Raw genomic sequence first — 25555 nt, forward strand, 5'->3', positions numbered from 1 at the left:
ATTTCTAGTGGCTATATATATATATATATATATATGGGAGGAGCTACAATTCAATTGATGATTATTGATTACAATAGATTGGATGTTGCAAGGATGACTTGGAGGCGGCGTAGAAGCAGTGCTCGAGTATCTTCCTGAGGAAGTAAATAGATGTGTCGTTATGAGGCAGCAATCAATATGTCGGTTCAAGATTGTGTGTGATTATAGTATCACAAAAAATAATTTAAATAAAAAAATTATGCTATTTTAACTTTAGTTTTAATTGATTGTACCATCTCTTCGCTGGAGGAAGCAAAGCTGCAAACTGTAACAGCTGTTGAAAAAACGATTTTTCAAACCACATTTGTTTCAAATATTGTTTATTTTAACTAATGCCAAGTTGGTATTGAAAACGCACACTTAAATACATTCTGATTGAACAGATTCGAGAAATGCTCTTCAGTATAGGATTACCTAAGCCATATATCAGTCGACAATAGATATGCTAAGGATACCTAGGGCTGTTAATCAAGATTTATATCCCTTCAGACACTCCTATACGGCATCATACTCGCATAATGGATCATTTGTCACCTTCTGACATCACGTGATTTCATTAGGCGTGTTTACTGTTTACTTTTACACTTTCACGTTACGAAATCTTTACAATTGATGAAAGCTCAATTAAATAACGTTTATAGATTATCCAGGTGTTTCTTTTTGATATAGCGGTTTTGATTAAATTGGTAAAGGAGGCCGGTAAGTGGACCAGGGTGAAAGTCCGGTAACTTAACAAACATGGCCGATTTGCTGCTAAATGGTCCTGTTATATACTTCCTCTTTCGCTGTAGGTTTTTATGCCGAATTAATACAGACGCAATCTTAGGAAAATTGACACATCAACTGTCTACATACTGGTTTGTTGTTTGAATATTTGACATCATCGCAACTAGAAACCAGCGCGACAAGGCTGACCACGTGATCAATCTTCGGCAGGAAATAGAGTTTTGACTGAGGAAGTCCCCTCTGTTGTTCTTTTGGAAATGTTCCAACATTTATATCATAGGTGTGACTAGCAGGCATATTACCTCCAGGATTTATGTGAAACCTTTAACGATTTTCTTAGCACAGAATAACGTCATTGGTTAAAAGCACCCTGAGGTAATAGCCTTCATTATTATTTTTATACTACATTACTATACCGTTCAACATTATTATTATACAATAAACTTAACATGATAATTCCGCAGACATCAACGTCGGGAATTGGTAAAAGGTCATGATCACGTTTGATTTCGCCTTTTAAATAAAATAAGCCCGCTCTTGCCAGGATTATACCGGGAATCGCTTAATCGGACCGATGGACTTTTCCTATTACACCTTCGTAAAATTTTATTATCCGAACAGTGATGGAGCCTGGCGACGAAATCCGACGAGGGGTTTTATTTCGTGATGAAAACATCCTTGGGAAAAAGCTGTATCGATTTATCAGATGATGCCAGCTGCGAAGTTAAGTATCGATCAATGATAACCAGGAAAAACCCGCCGATATTCTGCTTCTCCTACTTTCAAACTTTCAATCTCTCTCTCTCTCTCTCTCTCCTCTCTCTTTCTTTCTCTCTCTCTCTCTCCCCTCTCTCTTTCTCTCTCTCTCTCTCTCTCTCTCTGCATCCTTCCTTCCCTCCATCCAACCATCCTTACATCTTTCTTTACGTAGTCCTTCTCCGCTGTGCCCAATGCCACTCCATAATGTTTCTCTTATAATAGTCAGTCAGGATATCTGTGATGCATTTACAACTCATTTCTCATCTGTGTATGTTCCTACTCAAGAAACTGGTCATCAGATGTGATACTGATACTGATCTGTTCGTTAATTATAATTGTAGTATTGGTATTGATAATCCACCAATAAACTCAAAGCAGTGATACCCAAAGGCTCGTCAGACCTTGATACTTTCCCACCAATTTTTACAAATAAATATTCTAATGTATTAAATAAACCTTTATCCTTTTGCTGAATAAATCTGTAAAAATTGGGAAATTTGCATAAGTGGAGTTTTGTGGTTCCAATACATAAAAGTCGTTACAAAAGGTTGACTGACAATTACGTATCTCCCAAATTTCAACAGAAACAAAAATATTTGTTAGTATAATAATAAGTAAGTATAATTTTAACGCCGTAATTTAAAACTTATAATCCTGATGAGCAACATGGGTTCGATTCTGGTCGATCGTTGACTAGGAATTTACTAATTTCCCAGTATGCTTTCTTTCTGCACAATCAAAATGATGCTGTATACACAGAATTAATAAGGCATTTGATAAGGTCAATCACGGTCTTGCGGTTTAAAAAGTGCGTATAATGGGCATTAATGAAGACTTTTTGAACGGTTTAAGTTCAAACCTGAGTCAAAGAGCTCAGTTAGTAAAATGAAATGATAACTTATCCTCCAAACTCCATGGTGCATCATGTGTACCTCAAGAAGACCATTTATCCCCGTTATTTTTTAAAAAGTTTACTCAGTTCTGGTTAAGTGCATTTTACTACACAAGTACACAGTAAAATATATATATTTGCTGATGATGGAAATATAAAAATGTATTAGATCAAGATGATTGTGCGCAGTTGCAATCGGACATGAATTATCTGTATTCGTTTGTTTCTTAACATTGCTTAGTGTATCTATGTCATTTTACAGAAAATGTGGTGATTATTAGTGACCGTTAATCGATAATTATTCAGAAATCGTGAGATGCGGTCTGGTGTGATGTAGGTTTCAGAAAAACATTTTCTTTATCGTGCCAACCTTTCGATCTTTATTGAGATCATCTTCAGGGCCTTGTGTTGTCTGCATTTCAGCAAAAAAGTTCTTTGGTTGATAACCGATGCGAGTTTCTTCTCATTGCTGGCGATGTCCAAAATACTTTTAGCTCCGTGTACAAAAGTAGTCGAAATTTGTTCATAGAATCCCATATTCTTGGTTCTTCTCGTGTAGAAATGTGTGGTGATTATTAGTGACCGTTAATCGATAATTATTCCAAAATAGTGAGATGCGGTCTGGTGTTATGTAGGTTTTAGAAAAATCCTGTAAAATGTATTACCATTAATGAAGTGTCAAGATGTTGGGATTTATATTAAACATTTTAAAACAAGAGAAAGAGGTACAGGGTAAAATCATGATGAAGAGAGAGAAAGAGAGATAGAATAACAGAGAATGATACAAACCGAGTAGGAGAGAAAAAAAGAGTGTGTGGTAGAGGGAGAAGAATAGGAGAGAGAGGCTTACAGGACAGAAGTATCGGTTCATTGAGAATAAATTTCAGTACAATCATGCAAAAAGATCATAAAAGAACTTTTTTTACAGGTAATATGGGTGGCTTTTTCTTCCTCCTCATTGCATAAATATATGTTTTCTCAGATTCCATGACCGGTTAATAGTCTGGTCCTCTCCAATTGCAATCGTAGATAATTGCAGGTGGTATGAATAAAAAATGTATTGTTTTCTACTTGACTTTTTAACTTCATTTAAAACAATATAGTTTATGTTAGAGTAATAAAAGAAATTTTTACTAGAAAAGTTACAAACACATATGTTAGGTACTAATTCTTTAGAAAAGCTCCTCAACTGTCGTAAGTTGTATTGGAAATTTGATACATGCGTAGAACGTAACACAAAAATATTAATTTTGTAAGATTGTCTCTAAAATATTTAGTCAGTAGGGAAATGCGTATATATATTGCATTAACGGTGAGGAATTATTAGAGAGCAGAAAAAGGTTCAAAAATTTAACGGATGCAAATTTGAACAATTGTCAACGTTGTTATCATGCGTTCTTCATGAATAATGTAATGGAAAGTTCGCGAGGGGTCATTATTAAATCACTGCGATGCTGATTATAAATTGCAATTGTGCCAGACGTCAGAGCTGGATGACGAGGTGAAACAAAAAGCGGTTCTTCTTCTGTTGGTGAATTATAAGTCCAGGTTCGCCAGTTGTCATGAAATTTACCAAATTTGTGAGGCTTGGCCGATTTATTTGTGGATTAAGGAGAAACAACTGACATTTTCTGCTTTGCCGGCTGCTAAATTGATTGAGCTGATCCCTAGCGTAGTTGCGACTTGTTAAAAATTATACCGTGTATGTTCAACAGAACTTCAATATTATCCAGGGCGAACAATTGAACATTCCGTTTATTTTACTTGCAGGCATGTAATCCTAGATGGAAGTAAGCGAAATGTGATTATAACGGCAGTACGTGGGAACGTTTGCCAGATATTGGCTCGTATTTTAATTAAACGGACTTAAAAGATTCTGTCCTTTATTTCCCGGTCTTATTTATTTGAATTGATTTTATGATTGAAATGAAAAGTTACAACCGTCCAAATCATTAAATAAATAGAAAAAATGATTTAAGATGAAAACCAATAATTAGCCTTTCAATGTCGGAAACGAGACCGTTATATTTTAATACGCTTGGTAAATTATAGTACACAATAAAAAAAGTCATTGAAATACAGTAAAAAGTAATTATAAAGTTATTATGGTGTTTAAACAAAATTCGTGTAATTACGTGAACGTTGGAGCTAATTAAATTTTAATTTGTTTCCGATTCGAAGTTGTTTTTTGATTCGACGAGGGTTCTATCGACAACCCTATGACATTATTAATACTAATAAATACATTCACTCATTTGAGGAAAACAGTTAAAAGAACTTCCATTAATTAAGGTTTTTAGTTTAGATAAAAAAGTCAGTGTCATGAGCGGGATTCGAACCCACGACCTTCGGCTTGATACGCCCCGCTGCTCTACCACTTGAGCTATCGTGAGCTCGGTCCACTCGGGCACTAACTTCCGATCTCAACCCCACCTTTTGAATTTTCCCTCCTTTTTGCCATTTTTCAAATGCCGTGTAATCGGATTGGATTCTCGGCGACAAATGAAATGGCCACGGAGAACTTTAGTGAAGTGTACTTCATTTTAATCAATTAAATTCACTATTTTTCGTGGTCCGCTTGACCAATTAATATCTTTCAATTAATTAAGGTTTTTCTCTCAACTAAAAACCGTAATTAATTGTAATAAAACAAAGGTTTGTCACTTAGGTAGGACACATTGGTAGTTTTTCGCATTGCCAAAAAGTATTTCCTTGTGAGAAATGAGTAAGGCCTGTTCAGATTCAGGGATAGAACCGTTTCACGCTAGTAAAAACATTTGCATATACAACAAAGTCAAGTTTGGCTTCTTACCTTGTACATCGAATTTGATCCAAAAGTATGTTTGCCATGAGGCCGGGTACGCCCTATTATAATTTAGGTAAAAGGTCTATTTCCTGCTATTAAATACTTTCACTTTTACAAGAAAGACAACTAAACAAAAGAATGATACTTTACCACTACACATCGCTTGTAGTCTGCTTTAGTCCTAGAATATCTTTGCTTGGGTCAACCGTGTAAGGCCTATTGTGAATGAGTGACAGTTCTTTTTCAAGCTAACAAACACATTTGCACATTATATATATGATGATTAGTTACCTTTTCACACTAAAATATGCTATGCTGAATTTGCTATTTTTTATCTTATTTTCTAACCGAGTTAGTTTAACTCTAGGTATAAATTTGCATAAACCGTACCAATCCCCCTTATCCCGGATCTCTCCTTACCCGGCCAATTGATTCCGGCCGTTTTCCGTCTTAAGTCCGAGTAAAAACAATTTTTTACGTATAGCAGCAATGAATAAAGGAAAGAAGTACGTCCCTCAGGAGGTGTGGAGTTTTTCCGGTCTATCACACTTAAATAACCGGCCGATTTCCTTGTACGCACTGGGCTCCGGAGATAGAGGTCGCTCGATCCCCATGGCCGGAAACCTTTCTCCATTACTAGGCGAATAAATTCGGCTCGTCTCAAGGGCGACAAACTGAGCCCGTGGAAAGGTGTCCTGCTCTTCTTTGACAAACTGGAAAACATTGATTTAAATTTCAAAGGAAATGGAAGACAAAAATGCTTAAGAGGTTAAGAGAAAAGGATAACGAGAGAAATTGAGAATGAATTAATAGTGTTACTTTGGGGGCTGAAATGACCTAGATGTCGGAAGCCCCAGTCAAAAAAAAATATTGTGTATTTAATATTATTATTATATTTAACTTTATCCCGAACGATTTCTATTACTCTTAACGAGAAAAGATAGAGGAATAGAAAAATAGACAGTGAGAGAAAGAGAAAAGGATGGACGAAAAGAAACAAAAGAAAAAAAGAGAGGGAGATAGAGAGTGACAGAGAGAGTGAAGTCGGGGAGGGAGGGAAATATAAAAATAATAGGAATATATTAAATTAATTAATTTAATAGGCACGATACGATTATTATTAATAATTACATTAATTAGATGTGTAGGGAGACAGATAGATAAATACATACATAGAACGAAACATATATATATATATATATATATATATATATATATATATATATATAGAGAGAGAGAGAGAGAGAGAGAGAGAGAGAGAGAGAGAGCGAGAGAGAGAGAGAGATGATGAAATATATAAAAATATATAAATAAATAGATGAGAGTGAGAAAACGAGATATATAAGAATAGAAAGTAGAAGGAAAGAGATAAATAGAATGATAGAGAGAGAGAGAGAGAGAGAGAGAGTGAGAGTGAGACGGAGAGTGTAAAGAAGAGAGGGAGAGAAAAAGAGAGAGATAGAAAGCAAGAGACAAATAAAAAGAGAGGTAGAAGATAAATAGATAGAGAGAAAGAGAATGAGACAGACAGGGGAAGATAGATAAAAAGGTAGGTAACAGGTATAGATTAGATTAACAATAATAATAATAATAATTAGATACGATGCGATTATTAATAATAATTAGATACGTAGGCAGAAAGAGATTCGTACATACATAAATATATAGACAAAGAGATAGATGATATGCAGATAGATAAACAAATGAGAGAAGGATAGTGAAAGATAGTTGAGAGTTTGAAAGGGAGTGAGTAAAAGAAAGAGATTGAGAGGAGTAATACATAGGGAGAGAGGAAGATAGATACAAATATAGCAGAGTTACGTAGATAGATAATGTAGATAGATAGATAGAAATAGAGACAGAGAGAAAGAGAGGGATGCAGGTAGATGATAGATGAGAGAGAAAAAGAGATAAATAAAATTAAAGAAGTAGAAAGAGAAGAGGTGCGAGCGTGAAATGTTGCACGAATCAATCGTAAACGTTAATAGTACAAATATTATAAAACATCAAAAATTTAAAATAATTTAATGTTATGTGTCAAGTAATTATTTCAAATAAAATCAAATTAATTATTTTACCTTTAAATCAATTAAAATAATTTAAAAATTTAATTGATTATTCAGAAATCGTGAGATGCGGTCTGGTGTGATGTAGGTTTCAGAAAAACATTTTCTTTATCGTGCCAACCTTTCGATCTTTATTCAGATCATCTTCAGGGCTCAATAAAGATCGAAACATTGGCACAATAATAAAAATGTTTTTCTGAAACCTACATCACACCAGATTGCATCTCACGATTTCTGAATAATCATCGACTAACGGTTGCTTATCACCACACTTTAAAAATTAAATTTAAAAAAAGATTAAATGTTAGGACGAGAATATAGCTAATTTACAACTTGTAACAACCAAATTTAATGAACAAGGTGACTCGTCGAGCTAAAAGTGTTTTAACGATTGTAATTATCACTGTTTAACGGCGCGTGCGACTGCCATTGTGGTTGGGAACATGAAAGGGATAAGCTGTTGAAAAGTTCTCCACAAAATGGCCTCTTGCCCGCGCATCGTCCAAGAAACAACTTCCTAAGTTTTATTCTTTAGAAGCCCCCCTAAAATGCCAGTTTTCAAAGCGGCGACATTGTATAACAGTCTGGTTCTAGTTAGGATCGAGATAAAAGGGTATTTTTTGAAAAAACTTAATTAGCGGAATCTCCGCTTTCCTTTACAATGTGAATATCTATGGGAAATGAAGCCGATTTTCCTGGCGCTCGCACGACCCCTTCTCACTTTAATTATTGACTAAAATGTCAGAGCGTAGGGGAACGCAATGAGAAATCACCTGATGCAGCTCGCCTGCCAGGGGGAAGCCACTTTTCCTAGCTAATCTCAATTCATATTGTTACTTTTTTGTCCGCTGTATCGTTTTGTCTAACTTTTCCTGTCTTATGTTGTACATAATTACTTTTTGACTTATTTCTAGTGGCTGCCCTGTGGGGAGCGGCGTTCCTATATCATTTGGGGTGAGTTCTAGGTGCTCTGACCTCTTTGAGCCTTGGATAGTGGAAGGGACGAGGACTTTTCTTAAGTTAAGTGAAGTAAATGGTTTTTGTCCACGTACCTCTGATACGTCCGTTGTAAAGAGGAGTACATATCCCTAAAAGAGTAGCGTGGTTGTGGCTGCGGGCCGCTGAACGGGTGTGTCACGGGCAGCCGCACGTTTTTGCCCTTAAAATATATTTCAGATGTGGCTTCCGGCTAAAAAAAATGTTGCTTACTTAACTTCTGATAAGTTTATGACATTTCTACATTACATTAACGTTTAACAATTTATCAATTTGCACTTATTAACGCTTTTCTTACGTCACATAAGCTTTTCTCCCACGTAGTAGCAACTTTTTTCTGTCATTCCCCTCTTTGAAATTGAAATCGCATTTTTTTAAAATTATTATTGTCCGAGTTAAGTCCCTTCACTGCCGCCCTTGCAAAATTTACCCCTTTTAACACGAATTTCAACATCACGAATAATGGCATTGAGGATGGGCTGATGGAGGCCATTGCATGTAAATACCGTTACAATATGCATGCGGAATGGAGCTGAAATAAATAAAGGATAACCACTAGGTCTGGGTTGGGTTATTATGGTTTAGAGGGCTCCGGGGCTCGCTTAACGCAGGATCGGCCATTTCCTAGATGGCTTTCCACTTAATGACCCTGGACACCTAGTTAAGATTTAATACTGACTCGAATCCTTCCCGGTTCAAAATCTTCCCAACTTTTCCAATATAATATCTGAGACATAACAGACGTCAAATGGGTTTTATCGAAAAGAACTGAATTTCATGGTACAGAAGAAGAAAAAGATCTAATAATTTTGCAAGAGAGGTATGGATAAAGTGGACGTTATTGGCTTTGGCCTGGGGTGAACTTACACAAGCAGAAAGCTCTCCGACTTCAAAGGAGATGTCCCTCCCTCTACTTACACACCCTCCAACTAGCAACCGGTACAGCGGATTTTTTTCTCGATTAATTCTCCTTTGGCAAAACCTTTAAGAGATTCGATTTTATAGATTCATACAGTTACGTTGAACCCATAATCTATTTTATTAAATGTTCTCCATTTTCAATTTTTCTCTTTATTTATGTTCTAACCATCCCTACAACTAATAAATCTTAAAACTTCTGATAATGCTGGCCTAAAGCAAATTAGTAACCAGTTATTTTCAGTTATTTCTTTATTTTTTGGCGACCGGTGAAAACGAAAACTTTTGGTAATTAATATACTTGTCACAGTAGGTCTCATCTCTCTTTCTACTATTCCCTTTTTTTCACCTCCTTTCTCTTTCTTGATGCTATACTCTCTCTCTCTCCCTCTCTCTCTCTCTCTCTCTCTCTCTCTTTCTCTCTCTCTCTCTCGCTCGCTATCTTTCTCTCTCCCCCCTCTCTCTCTCTCTCTCGCTCGCTATCTTTCTCTCTCCCCCCTCTCTCTCTCTCTCTCGCTCGCTATCTTTCTCTCTCCCCCCTCTCTCTCTCTCGCTCGCTCGCTATCCTCTCTCTCCATTATCTCTCACACTCACTCTTTCTTTCGTTCTATCCTGTATTACCTACCCATTTTTCTCTCAATTTACCCTATCTGTATCACTTTCTTTTTTCTATCTTTTTCTTTCTTAATTTTGACTTTCTCTCCCTTTGTCTCACCCTCCGTCTCTCTTTCTTTCTGTTTCTGTCACTTTTTGTCGGTATGTGCGTAGGTTTCTTTTCTTGGCCATTCGTTCTTTTACAACAAACAAATGGGAAAAAAAAGCTACTTAAAACTCATTACATATCACCCACACTCATCCTTTTATTTTTCCATACGCCAGTCAGTCACTCCCTCTATAAGTCAGTCTGTCTGTCTGTCTCTCTGTCTCTCTCTCTGTCTCTCTCTCTCTCACTCTCTCTCTCTCTTTCTTTCTTTCTTTCTCTCTTTCTCTCTCTCCATTATCTCTCACACTCTCTCTTTCTTTCGTTCTGTCCTGTATTCCCTACCTACTGTCTATTTCTCTATCAATTTACCCTATCTGTATCACTTTCTCTTTTTCTATTTTTTTCTTTCTTTCTTAATTTTATCTCTGTAATCTCCTTTTGTTTTTCCATTCGCCAATCAGTCATAAATTAATTAGGTGAAGTAATATACCTGAACGTCAAATGTTAAGTAAGGAAAACAAGGGATATGGTCGCGCAAAAGAAATTTTGGTTATAAGCACAAGAACATTCCCGAAATTGAAACACAGTGAACAAGTTTTGTCAGTTGACTACTTTGTTGATTTAAAAATGATACAATACAAATGTGTTCACATGCCGAGTCGAATCCTTCTAAACTCGGCCCGAAAATTAGCGGAAGTGGATTGTGGCAACACTGTTACTTTACTTGTACGATAATATCACGAATTAGCCATTGAAGATTTACGGCGTTGATTGTATACTCTTTATATAACATAATTATGTGAAATACGTGTCTGCTGGTATTTCTGTTATTACAAAACGTTCAAGTTAGGACCTATGAATAAGCTTTATCATAGTTATACAACAAAGAAAAATACGGTTTTGTTCATTCGTTTTTCACAATTTTCGGTATTTCTTTCATTTTATTATCAAAGCAATATTTGACAAAAGCTATCTTGATGGGAACATGGATTTTCAATTTCCGCATAATCTCCGCCGTCCAGATCCCATGAATATTTTACATTTAACGACCTTCTATTTTCCATTTTTTCTATTCCAGCTATTCTTTGCTATGCAATGTCAATATTATTTTTCATTCAAATAATTAGACCGACCTGATAATCCATTGAAAATAAACAAGAATTTTCCGGTAAAAAACTGCCAAATTTTGTCGGAATAAATATCAATATTTCAGATTCAAACGTGTTTTTATTGGGATATAAACTACTAATCAAACATTAATCATTTCTCAGGGGTGAAAAACAAAGGCCGTTACTTCTGTGCGACTGCACACAACAAGGTAGTGGTGCACATCTGGTAGGATTAAAAGGGGATTAAGCTTAATAAGTGCAATTAATTAAAGTTTTTAGTGGAGATAAAAAAGTCAGTGTCACGAGGGGGATTCGAACCCACGACCTTCGGCTTGATTCGCCGCTATTCTACCACTTGAGTTATCTTGACTTCGATCCATTCGGGCACTAACTTCTCATCTCAATCCCACCTTTTGAATTTTCCCTCCTTTTAACTGCCTAATAAATGCTATGAACTTAATAACTGCTTCTTTCTTAAAGAGGATCAAGGCCTGCCGTTAAATTTCAGCATTTTTTGCAAACTGAGAAAATAATTGGCGAATTAGGTATATTTTATATATAGTAAATATTTTTGTTTTGATCTAACCTAGTAAAAATTTCCTTAACGAGATAATATTAATTGTATAAATTTTGCTTATGGTTAACAATAATAGAATAACACTGTGTACTATTACTGTTAAGATTTATACATTTTTTAAACTACTATTGAATTACAGCTGAATTTAACGAAAAAAATTTTATAGAATTGTTTCTAATATCAAAAAATTATTATCTTTCGAAAGTAAATATTTAGAGAATAATTGTACAATAAATTTATGGAAAAAACTGTCTTTGATCAAAAACAATGGCCACTAAAATATCCACGAAATCAAATTAATTCGTAAAATTTACTGTAGTCATTCAAATTAATAAAATTATACAAGATAGAACGATAAAAGTGATAGAGAGAGAGAGAGAGAGAGAGAGAGAGAGAGAGAGAGAGAGTGAGAGGGAGAGTTAGAGTGAGAGAGAGTAAGAGAGAGTGGGGGAAAGAAAATGAGGGGCAGATAAACGAAGAGACACAAAGAGAGTGAAAGAGATAGATGGAGAGAGAGAGAGGGAGAGAGAGAGTGAGAGAAAGGGAGAGAGAGCCGGAGTGAAGAGTGACGTGAAAGAGGAAGAGTAAAAAGGTAGATATTGGTAGGTAGGTATTTGGATGGGAAAATAATATTGCGCAATACTTACTGTGAAATTGTCCAAGAAAGAAGTAAAATATTGAGAATGGGATCGTGATGATAAAGAATTTTTTTATGCTATTGGAAAGAAATTTCACACCGAATTTCCTTACCCCAGCCATGTGTACGTGTCCAAATAGGCCTTTTCAAATCTGAAATAGGATCTGGAAAAGGCGGCCAAAGATGCGTCTCTTTCTTACAGTAGTACTTCCTAAATATCTTAATAGGATCTGACGAGCAAAAGGGCCTCCACGGTAATCCGAACTGTGCCACCCCTTGTTACAAAGAGGCGACCGCAAATGTTTTGTAGAACATGTCGACTCCCGGGTGTACACAAAGACTGGCTCTGGTTACCGATTTGTTATGTCGATATTTTCCAAGGGTCAAAAGAGCTCCGATTTTTTTTTCAACTTCGGGGAATGAAAGGAAATGTCTCATTATAGACGATTTTATTCAAATAAACGCCCTCTGATACAAAGATTCTTTTCATAAAGGAATTCGTATGGGATTGATTGGTTGTAGAATAGTGTCCTGAAGCATTTTCCTCCCTTTATCCTTTCATATGCGAAACCCTCGAAAGGAAAAAAAATTATTTTTCTTATTTATTGCCGCTGGACTTCAACTTAGTTTACTGGGCTGTGAAAATCACCGATTCCTTTATCATTAAGCAGTATATTTTGTTTCAATTATTAATTAATAAATTTCATGAAATTAAAGTTCTTAGAAGAATACCATACTTTAGTTGTTTGTCAAGTCTGATCCATTTTTCTAGTCGAATTATATAAGGTTTTCTACACCAGAAACCTCATATTATTCCATATTGTTTGTGGTAAGTTTTGTCTTTTTATTCTCATCTTTGCGGTGTTTATGGTCATTATAATCTTTAAATCTTAAGAAGCACTGTTTATAGAGAGTATCCTGTATTATTTTGACTTTAAAATAAATCTAATTCATTGATTCGATTGAGAAATCTTCAGCATCGGGTAAATTTATAAAATTGACGAATTTTACGGAATGGGAGACCTTCTTTCGGCTTTAGTAACAATGCACGTCTGTACAATTTTTGAACTTTTGGCAAAAGGCGTAGAATCACTGGTTTTAATTGTTATTTTGGTTATACTACATCGAAAATTATTAGATACGTGTCCAAGCGTTTTTCTCAACAAAGAGCCTAGAAATTCAAATATTTTAAGCAAATTGATTTTATTTTATGAGGTTTTGTACCAGTTTTGTTTATGTGTTTCGAGGTTGTTAGGCACAAGTCAATTTTTTTCCTTGGATCAGAAAATGTTATGAAAGATTATATTACATGAAATTCTACATACACAAAGAACGGACCTAATAGAAAATAACACATTATTTCGCAATGTACTTCAGCCGAGAGTATTTATCAATAAGCTGGAATGCTCTTTGACATATGTTTTATATGTTTTTATTTTAGAAATTCATGTAGTGTGACGTTCTGTACAGATAGATCATTCTTACCTATGTATAATTCTATCTCTATCTTTATGTCTTCTTTTGACTGTCCTAATTTTTCTTTCTGGGTTTTAGATATTAGACGAGTGAGTTGGCTTAGTTGGACGGCATGTGTTGGCGCCAAATTTTTTTGTTTTCGAAATTTCGCCAATGATCTTAAAAACCTCGTTTCACCTTTTAAACCCGCCGATCCGTCTCGGTTACGCTTTCAAAAAGTCACGTACGTCTCGAACGGTTGGGAACTAAGACGGCCGCTGCGTCGAGTCAGCTTCTCAGACGAATGAGGAAAAATGTGACGAAAATAAAATCCAGCCTTCAGACGGCTGAGGTGCCTTCAAAATCCGGAAAAGAACGTGTTCGCTAGCAGTAAATATTCAAGCGTTGCAAATCCCTAACGGAGAGATAATGAGCGATCCGATCTTTTAAGTCTGATAAACCCCAATAGAAAAGCATGCCAAGGCGAATACAAGTTAAAACAAACTAATTATTATTAAATAAAAAATTGATAAAACACCACATTATCAAATATAATACATGTACGTTGTAATAACTAACTAAAAGAATTTTAAAAAATAAAGTCCTTTAAACATTTCAACTAGTATGGCTAAAATCATGACAATAACTAGCAGAAACATAAATCTAAATTAAACTTTAATAGAGATTTAAAAATTTCGAAATTTACCAAAAGAGAGTTGACTAAAATGAAAAAAAAAACACAAACCGCACAAACCACTGTAATTTCAACGTCCTTTTATAAAAACAAAAGCTAAAAGCATACATGAAATTACACTGTAGCTGGGGTAAGGTTGCTCAACTTTACTCGCCACTACCGGAGCGGAATTTTTAATATTGAATAATTATAAAAAATGGACCATTTGTTACTGCTTGCGATGTGTAAGTATGGGTGGATTCCCACTCACCTACCTTTTATGAAGAAATATAGTCTAATAACTAACAATATTTTCATTTTTTATAAACAAGCTCTGATGCTTGATATTTTTATAAACGATAATTTACAAATAATTTAATTTTTTTTACTGGGGCTTCCGACATCTAGGTCATTTCAGCCCCCAACTAAGTCTATATTATATTTACCCTTTCAAACACTACATTCGTACAAATAAATACATTCATACACATAAATACATCCATACAGTGCACTCATTCCGTTTGGTCGGTGGAGTACTTGCTATTCCTCCACCGACCTATACTTAAACTAATGTAGCTTGGGGTCGACTTTTATTGATATTCCGCCATCGACCCCGCACACACACTCTTACGCTCTCAACGTTCGAGGAGCGATGATGACGTTATATTTCACCCTCACCCCTCGCCTTTCACGCTAATAAATACATGCACTTAGACAAAACATAGACACAACACATAAGACATAATACAATAAAAAAAACAATTTCCCCTAAAAAGCGGAACAGGGGACTGAAACTCGCTACCGTGTTCGAGAACTCTTCTTAAGTCCGGCGGCATGCCTACACGCTCTCTGTATGGAGCCAAGGCATGAAACACCTATATTATGTGAGTCACATCGAGCAACCTTTCTCTGCATAAGGGGCCAAAAGCAAGTGCCCATGTGTCAACCGTGTATGGCCAATCCTCAGTCGGGTGAGGACGATCCCTCGTCCCCTGTTCAGGTTCTCTGAGGGCCATCTACCCGTCGTGTTCTCGCAAGAGCCTCTCCGACGACCCCGCCCACTGAAGCTGCCATCTTAATTTGTTATTACATGAATATTTTAGTGTTTACTATACAGGGTTTCCAATTACTAGTGTACCTGTTGTTTTACCCAATAACTACTCAACGTTATAATTTTAACAGTTTTATTTTATCAAATATTCTATTTTAAAACATCGTAATAATTAGTAGAACTTCATTGCATATTTCCTCTGCGCAAGGTTACATCGCAATAATTACATTTCCTTTAATTTTCTTTATAAAAAATAGATAAAATGAACCTACATAGGATATGTAACCTACATTTTCATGTATTGATTAATCTAGTCCTTTTTAGGTGGAAAATGAATAGGTTTTTAGGATGGTAATACAAATTTTCATTGCGTGGACATTATCGATTTAGCGTTACCAGGGAATTCTTATGTGTGTTTTGGGTTAGGATTTCTAGAGGTTTGCATCGCCATTTGGGTATGCGCCATTTTTTTTTCTATTTGAGAGCATGTGGGCGCCGCCGAACACCGGAGAATGCCAAACCTATCATCCATATATATCCAAACCACCATCATCGATATTTTTATTTTTTAATTAACTTTTAGGGCATACATACGAGTGCAGTCTTCGGGGATGTGGATAAAAACCATTTATAATACAACGGAAGATCCCACATCCGCATGGAATCCGGGGCAAAACGCCCAAGCCTTTATGGCACCCGATCCCATAGCCCAGAACCACCCATCCCCAGGAACCTGTCAGATAAGTCTTTTATTGATTTTTTTAATACTTCATGTTGTCAAATGGATACGTTGCTCTTATCTATAAAGGCGGTGAGTGCATCGAGAACCGGGATGTCTTTGTGTCCGAGAGTGCGTGATCCACTTTTGTAGAAAATTTTATTCCATTTTTGTAGCTCCGGGAACAAAATCTCCCTGTCCATTGTGTTTTTTTGGGCATGCCAGGATAACGTGATTTGAATCGGCAATAGTCCGTGTTTCACATTCTCAACTAGACCAATTTCGGCAAGGTGGTATGTTGTTTGGTTATGATTAAACCATAACCTGAATAACGCCGTGAAAAATTTTGTTGGCCTATGCACAGGGTTTCTTTTAGATGTATATTGGCATAATGTAAAAGTACTGACCAGTTTCTTCTTGCAATTTGTTTTAGGTGTGCTTTGATGTCACACGTTACGACAATGTTGTATGCAACCCCACTCTATGCAGTGTCTTTTGCTAGTAAGTCTACTTCCGTTTTTCTAACTCGTTTCGTGTTATAAACATAGCTGACCTGTTTTCTTCTGATAAGACGAGTCCTAGATTCTTGATCCAATTAATACAGCTTTCAAGTGGTGTGCTAATTATCTGTATTGCCTCTTCTATGTCATTTCCGTTAATATAGTGTTATATCTTCGGCAAACTGGGCAAATTTTATCTGGTCTAAAGCCACACTTTTAAGTGTGGATGTGTAGATAGAAAACAATAGAGGACTTGGAACGGCTCCTTGCGGAAGACCGACATGGAGTAGTTGCGTTGCCATGGTTTGCCCATTAATTTGAAAGAACAGTGTTTAATTTTTGAGTAGATTAATGGTCGTATATGAATCGTTCAGGAATACATAATCGTAATATTTGCTGTTGTAATAAATTAATATTTAAAGGGGCGATGGAGATATCAAATAATATCGTTAGCCTCATTTTTTTCACCCTTATTTTTATAGGTATCCTTAAAAAGGCCGCCATATTCTCATAAGTATTATGTCCGTGTTGAAACTCGGGTAGTAATCCATGTTTTTCAACGCATCACTCTAACCTGACTTTAACGCATCATTCAAATGTGTCCTAAACTATTCCTATTGGGGTTTCTCTATTTAGAGAATTTACAAATTTTTCTGAACTATCTCTTCTTTTTACTTGAAAATTTTTTTGCTTCTGATTTTGTGCCAGTATGAATTTTGATGAAGACGGGATTTTCTTGTAATTCTGGAACTCATTTTGTTTCTTGTCCCATTCAATCGACCCATCAATGTTTTAGTTTTCTGCCTTGTCGGTTTTATATAGTTTTGAGAGCTGGGATAGAAAGTGTGCGGCTTAGTTGCAAAATACAAATAATAAATGGCTAAATTAAACTTTGCCCTAACCATCCCTAAACTTTGCATCCAACCGAAAAACTATTTATATTCTATTTAAGTTACATGTTTAGGCTTAACTTGACTTTTTTATTTGCCGCGAAAATATACATATGAGAAAATCTAAGATAGACGTATAAATTTATGGTGCTCTTTATATAAAGAAATGGTGATAATTGTTTAAAAACAAACAAACAAAAAAATGCAAATTGTATCAAAGCAATGGAGACATTATGTAAATATTGTGTAAAGATGTCTTGGGAAGAGCTTAAACAAAATGAGTTGGTGCTTCCAACAAATGATGATGGACAGGTAGTTGGTTTTAGAACCTAGGGGGAGACCATTAATATAAATAATACAACTGACATGTGACAGCTTGAGAAAACGTTTTATAACAACCTCCAATTTCTTTTTTTCTTTTGCGTGTTCCTTTTTCCTTTCATTACATACATATAGTTTAATTTTATTTGCGTCCTGTATTAAAGGATTTTGTCTTTCCTTAATTGTATCAATAGAAAAAGAAGGAACAGGCACGATTTTTTTTGTAATTGTGTTAGGTATTATTCTAGAAACACACCTTTATCCCTTACTCTCACATCCCTCACATACACACACACACACACACACAAAAACATACTTTCTTTATCTCTACATCTATCCATATGCTTATCTATGTATCTATTTATATTTGCCCCCATCTCTCTCACTCTCTCTCTCTCTTTCTCTCTCTCTCACTCTCACTCTCTTCTTTTCTCATTCCTTCTCTCTATCTATCCTTCGATTCATTTATCTTTCTTTCTTTTTTCTTCTCTATCTATCTATCTATCTATCTATCTATTTATTTTTTTCTTTCTTTTCATTATTCTCTCTTTCTTTCCCTCTCCCTCCCTCTTATTCCATTACTCCGGTTCCATCTCCCACTCTTCCTCTCTCTCTCTCTCTCTCTCTCTCTCTCTCTCTCTTTTACACCGCCTCCCCCTCCCGCTCTCTCCTCTCTTTCACTCGTTCTCTCTCCCACTCTCTCTCTCACTCTCTTCTTTTCTCATTCCTTCTCTCTATCTATCCTTCGATTCATTTATCTTTCTTTCTCTTGTCTTCTCTAACTATCTACCTATCTATTTATTTTTCTCTTTCTTTTCATTATTCTCTCTTTCTTTCCCTCTCCCTCTCTCTTATTCCATTACTCCGGCTCCATCTCCCACGCTTCCTCTCTCTCTCTCTCTCTCTCTCTCTCTCTCTCTCTCCCTCCCCTATCTATATCTGTCGATCTATCTCTTTCATTCCCTCCGTGTCTTTGTTTGTCTGTCTGTGACACCCTCAGTGCCTCTCTTTTGATGCATCAATATGTTAAAGTATATAAATGGGAAATCTCACTTTATTTCATTAACGTAACTGGCAATATTGCTAGATGTCATTGATCAAGCTTGACCCATAAAATCCTTCTAATGGTGTGCCACATTTTCCATTAAACAAGATAAGCATTTGAAGAAAAATAAAATCGCGTGTGACTATAAGAGATTTATCTTATCAGAGAGGCTACTAAATGCTCCGACTGTACTCCTTATTAAATGTTACAGGGTGTAGCACTCGAAGTGGAGTGTTCCATCGGTCCGAGGCCCTTATTACGTGGCCGGGGGGCGGCTAAATGTATTTTCAGTATTTTCCCCACGTCTTGCCTCTCTTCTAAACAAGTGCGTTGATTGAGTGATGACTCAGAGTTGGGATCGAGCTGGGGGAGCCGAGAGGGAGTGGTGTCGTGGGCGGTAACACCCTCGACACCTCACGGAACACTGAGACCGCTGCATCAAATTGAACTGGAAGATAATATTTTTTACTAGACTAAATGCAATAATAAAATAATGTTCAATGTTTAATTTATTCATTTGAATCCGTTAGGTCATTGCTGAACGATTAAATACTCATTAACCACCCCTAGTATTGATAGGTACAAGAGTATTAGACAGATAAAACTTCAAAAAATCAATTTTCAATAAAATAAAGCAGTCAAAAGTTTTACATTTTATTTCGCATTAAAAATCGTACATAAATTTTGAAAAATTTAATACAGATCCTAAGCCAGGTTTTAACGACTTAAAAAATTCGATTGACTCTTCTCCTAGTCCTAGATCTGCTTGTATATAATGTATATATATATATATATATATATATGTGTGTGTGTGTGTGTGTGTGTGTGTGTGTGTGTGTGTGTGTGTCCTTATAGGTAGATGGACTGATAGAGAAAGAGAGAGTGGGAAGTGAGAGCGAGTAGCGAGTAATGGAGTGAGATAAAAAAAAGAATAAAGGCATGCGAGAGGGAGAAAGATAAATAATGGAAAGAAAGAGAAAGATAAATGGATAGATTGATAGGTAGGTAGGTAGAGAGAGAGAGAGAGAAGCGAACAGACAGTAAAAGAAGGAGAGTGGGATAGAGGACAATGGAAAAAGGAAACAAAGGAAATAGGTAGGTAGAAAGAAATAGAGAGGTGATAGATAAAAAGAGATGTAGGGAAAGAGAGGGATAGATAGAGAGAAAGAGAGAGAGAGAGAGAGAGAGAGAGAGACAGACAGACAGACAGACAGACGTTGAGCAGCAGACAGAGAAAAAAGAAGTGTAAGTGACAAATAGACAGACAAAATCAGAACGAGATGATTTATTAGTTCTTTGCTTGATCTCATTTGTTGTAATTTTTAAAGGCAATCTTGGCGACTGAACTTTCAACGATTTTTTTACTTCCTTGTAATGCCTTCAGTCCATATTTATCAAATGTGAACGAACAAGGTATGGAGGTTTTTAAGTTGACCTGAAGTAGTTTTCATTTACTTGTAATGTAAGTAGTTTTCAAGTGTTAACATTGGAAAACTATTCGTAAGGTTTCGTCTTCTTTTGGAATGCACATTAGCCGTAGGAACTGATGTATTGTGTCTAAAATAAGATAAACACTACTGAGCGAACATGATAAGAAATCATGAGCTGACAGACGTGACGTTTATCTATTCGGACAGGTTGAACTAAAGATGGATTACCCGTCGTGAAGTGAGTGTAGTCTAGAGGCAATCTCTACGTTGTAAATGAAACTTAAAGTAAGATAGTGACAAGAGAACTAAAAATTTGGAATCACTGGATTCGATAAAATATATTTTGGTGATAAGTCGACAAAGGTTTGGCATGTGGCCAATATTTCTAGAAACAGAGAAAAAATATTGTATATAAATTTCAATGTGGTTTTGATCGGTTATGCATGTATTTCAATGGTTTTATATATANTATATATATATCAGTCGATTTAGTTTAATAGAATGAAAAAATTAATATTCATGGTTGTACAAAATTATATTAGGTATATATAAATTGTTGTTTTTTTTTATAAAATGTTTCAGATTTATTTTGTACAGACTTCTTTTTGCAATATTAGCCGGGTGCAGATTTATTTCTCCATTGTGCCATGTTCCATTTAAAATTTTTTTAACTCCTGCCACAATGATCCACCATCAACGCTATTAGAACGATCGAAAACACGAATGTTTCTACTTTCGGCGTACATTAAGAACTTTTACGTTTTATGACATAAGTTTTCTTTTACATCTCTGTTTCCGATTTATTTGCGAAGGCCGAATTGATGCCATTATGATTAGTTCAAAAGTATTCAATGAATTGAACTATTGAGAAATTTATGTAATAACGTAAATTCCCATCGGAAAAGGGAGTAAAAAGGAAGCAACCCAATATTGACGCTATACAAGTGGATGGAAAGAGACTCTGGTTTGTTTAAATAAATTCTGGAATAACTGAATACGAAATTATTCTTTAAAATAAAGGTTAATTCTTTTTCCGCTTCCAGTTTAATAAAAGCTCGTGTTATTATTCAACCGAGTCGGGCCTGGGGTGCTGGAAACCCAAGGCTAAATATATTCAGGAATCCCTTATTTAAAGCACGCCAACGTTCATTCAAGTGTAATCGATGGCGTTCCGTTCCGTCGGCAGTTTTCCGATCCTGGCCGGTTTCGATTTCCAAATCGCAAAACGTGTGATACGCCCTGGTGATTGATGGCGACCGGGCCAGATGCGGATGACTGATGGGGCCCTAAGCGCCTGGGCACGGTTTAAAAAAGTGGAGAGGGTGACGTTTTGAGTAATCCCAACTGTAATTAAATGTTTAAAAATGTTTCTCCTCGTTAGTCAAACAACCGAAGAACTTTTACGGACCGATACAGTCATATTCTTATATATCGATATATTATTGGGACAAATTAATGTTGAAGTGATTTATAGAAAAAAGGGCCAATTCTACGCTCATCATAATGTTGAAGGAGTTGTGAATAACGTCTCTAGATATGAATTGTGAGAGTGTGAGAAGTCGCCTATCCATCGCCAACACGACGTTCCGATGAGAAACTGGTTCTAATGTCGCTCGTATTTGAACATGCGAAAAAGATATTAATTGGTCAAGCTGACCACGAAAATTATTGAGTTTAATTTTACATTTTTTATTTCAAATTTCTCACACCGAGAGAACTGAAGAGCCAAATGGAGGCCTAGTAGTGGATATCAGGCATTACGACGCTAAGGAAGAACAGAAATATTGTCATTGCTGCAAGACGGAACCCTTTCCATAGTGCCTGCCAGATCCTAAATGAAGCACAACCTATTTTAGCAAGGCCTTTATCAACATAACACAAATTCGTAATCGTTTGTGGGACGTTGGCCTCACATCGTATGCAGCTTTGGACGACCTGCAGCAACATGAGGTTCCCGCATACTCGGTCATCCTAAAAAGGACGCTGAGGATCTTTAACGTCCGCATCTAGCCTATTCGGCCTTATCGGACGTTTTGATTCTCATGATGAGAGCTGACGCACCTCCTCATACGACAGAAGTGTTTTACTGCCGCAGCGTTGGTATAGATGCAGCTCAGCCACGAAGGGCCAAGACATCCTCGCTCCCCGCTTGTCCATTCCAAGTGGCCGGGTCTGCGTTAAGCATCAGACCGTATGCCGCGCGCAAAGGAGTACCTAAGCCGAAGTACATCAGCCTGGTCTCTCGCGCACTCCCTAAATAGAGAAGGCGACTCTATCTCCCAGCGTGTTGGGGCTCCTCGAGCGTCGAAACTTCCGGATCCTCTCCGGCCGCAGTTTCGTTTAAAGTGGAAGTTCTAACCACACCCTAGAGGAGCACCGCTACAGTAAATTCTCCCATCGAGCTCAGCCTGCACCTGCCATGCGCATTCGAGGGACGCCATAAGCTTACGCCTAAGTGGTCTAATCCTTCGTTGTACCTCAAGGTAACAACGACGGTCGTACTCACAGCTACGCAAAGCATACTCGAGTTGGAGCAACCGATTCACTACCCGTTCCCAACCGCTACTACTCACGCATTCGAGGGACTATCCAGCATAATCATCGCGTCCTCAACGCCTATACGCTGCCGTCCGATCCGCCGTACCCGTGAGGCCGGTTGTATAACGGTGGTCAAACGTAAGGTCACAGGCAGAAGACAGCCTCTTCTCTAAGTTCTCGCCAGGGGCATCACCACAAGCCACCGTCCCAACGTAACAAGGGCTGAATTTGTAACGTTTTGTTACCCCGTGGTACAGATGGTCATGCATCCTCCCCGTCTATGAAGACAGAATCTGGTACACTGACCCTCGTGTGCCTCTGGTAAGGCACCCGCCGCCCATGCCGACCCGAGGCTGACACGAGTACAGCTTGTGGTTAGAGAGGTTGCCAAGCCCTCTAGGCTACACCATTATTTTGCGCCTGGATACCCCCCTTGTAACAAAAGGTTGGGATGGGGTCACAGGATAGAATGGAAGAACCTGGATTGAGAAAGGGCCGGGGATGAGGACTCGAGATGAGCCGTATCGGGGTCTCGAGCCTCAACCACACTATACCACCCGTCGTCGCCGTAGTGCCACATTGAGTGGGCCACAGCTCCAAGGGTGGGTACCTGCAGCAACAGCCGGCCACCAGCAACTCAGGAGAATATGCAGCGAGAGCCTAGAAGAGAACACCAATTGGAATGCTGTTATATTTACTGTTCGCGTTTCTGTCTGTACAGTGATAGCAGGCGACGAAGAGTGTACCAAGAACAAGGGACGTGTACAATGTTCCATTTCGTGCTCTCTTCAGTATAGTTTGGAAGAGGCGGTGTATTGGTTTGGACTGAGATTTACACTGGAGGAGGAACTGGACTCCATATTGTTGAAGGCAACCTCACCGCAGTCCGTTATGTCCAAGAAATTAACGAGGAATACAGCCCTCAAACCAAGGATTTCATTGGCAGGGATTTTCGATTTCTGGATGACAATGCCAGACCTCTTAGAGGCAGAATTGTTTATCAATGTTTACAAAACCTTGGAATTTCCCATCAGCCCCTTCCCATTGAACATATGTGGGATGCGATCCAGAGAAGACTTTTCGATCACCACCCGCAACCAGTTGACCTGCAACAACTGAGTGCAGCGCTGCAACACCTATATATTGAAATTCCGTATGAAATTAGTGACAATCTTATTAACAGTTCGCCAAGTGAAAAGAGGTTTTAGTTAAGAGGACATTATCTTTATGAAACTGTATCAATTACAGTACGAATCGTTTAAAAACATCCACTAAACAAAATTAAGGAATTAAAATCTTTAATTTTTTTATTTTTCAAAATCCCTTAATTAAATTGTACGTCAATAAAAAACATAATTTCTAATAAATTTTAATGCATTTTATAGTAAAAATAAAATAAAAATGCTAGGTGAAGTAAATGCTACAAACTTGGCAATATCCCTACTCATTTTTGAGCAGTTTAGTTCCCAGTCTTTGTTGGTGGTAAGGGAGATTTTTTAACGTTCCCTAATGGTTGAAAGGGATATACACAATCCCAAACTGTTATGGACTAACTCAGAGGTAGTTTTGTGGAGATCTCTCCAGCCACAGATAATGGGTATGGTTAGCGAAAGGGTGAAGAGGCCAACAAAACAGAATAATGTTAAATAGATCGATAGGTAGATAGATAGAAAGAGAGAGGATGGGAAGGAGTGAAGGAGGTAGAAACAGGAAAACATGATTCTAAACTTTCAGATAGCAGTCATTGTTAAGCTCACACTGGTAAACTAATGCATGCAAACCATGATAAGGAAAAACCAAGCCTTTACTTGATTGCAATAAAATTATATAAGATATCTGCCAAACATCATGATTTTTACAAGTCAAAAGTACAATCCCCTCTTATCCTGCATGGTAATAATTACATGTCCAAACAATATTATTTCTTGTTAGTCAATCGGCCTGAGATTCGTTTCTAAGCGCATTACAAATCTGTTATGGTAGCTCATCCGGTTTCTGAGGGAGTAATCGTGGGGCTGATTGAGAACCAAGAGGGGACGTGGGTATTCCTAACGGGCAGAAGCACTTATTGATTGATACTGGACTCATGTCACCGAGGATCACATGCCACGTCCCACAGATCTCAAATCAAGTTTTCGTAATGTGTGCTTCGCCGAGGAACAAAATAACATTGCCCAAACTAAAAGGTTGAACATTAACCAAATCCTTTCTTTTTGATGTTAAAACATAATTATCAAAATAATTCGTTGTTTTTCAGGTGGATTTTTATATTAATCTTGGTGGTCAATCAGGTCCGCTTATTTTCGCTGTTTCTTCCTGTTGAATAAGGTATTTATATTTTTTTACATAATAATATTTTTTTGTGGTGATTAGTGACCGTTAAACGATATTTATCTAGAAATCGTAAGATGCAGTCTGGTGTGATGTAGGTTTCAGAAAAACATTTTCTTTATCGTGCCAACGTTTCGATTTTTATTGAGATCATCTTCAGGGCTCAAAGTGTTTGTTTTCTGTGTAATTGTGCCATTCTTGCGTGTCGTGCACTCTAAATGTATCTATTCTCTCTACCCCCAAATTTGCGCAGTAGCATGCCATTCAAAGTGCGACCTGAAACTCCTCCACAGAACTTAAAACTACTTTATTAAATATTTTCCCCAAAGTTCTATGAAAGCCTAATTTGGATAATTTTATTCCATCAAATGTTTC

General features: G+C 37.0%; 1 protein-coding gene across 6 annotated transcripts in view; it reads left to right on the plus strand.

The window, feature by feature from the left end:
- Window positions 1-25555, plus strand: part of LOC106672961 (frizzled-2-like) — a 120301-nt gene that overhangs the window by 15136 nt on the left and 79610 nt on the right. For 2 of the 6 annotated variants that reach the window (XM_024227603.1, XM_024227601.1), the window contains exons 2-4: window positions 16559-16626; window positions 24833-25035; window positions 25107-25177. The exons of 1 other annotated variant lie outside the window; for it this stretch is intronic. The gene's annotated coding sequence lies outside the window, so the exon portion shown is untranslated. The remainder of the gene's footprint in view (window positions 1-16558; window positions 16627-24832; window positions 25036-25106; window positions 25178-25555) is intronic. 3 more of the 6 variants (XM_014404825.2, XM_024227602.1, XM_014404823.2) reach the window with 3 other exon arrangements.

This window comes from Cimex lectularius, unplaced genomic scaffold (assembly GCF_000648675.2).
Source record: "Cimex lectularius strain Harlan isolate CLEC.00 unplaced genomic scaffold, Clec_2.1 scaffold203, whole genome shotgun sequence".
Lineage (NCBI taxonomy): Eukaryota > Metazoa > Arthropoda > Insecta > Hemiptera > Cimicidae > Cimex > Cimex lectularius.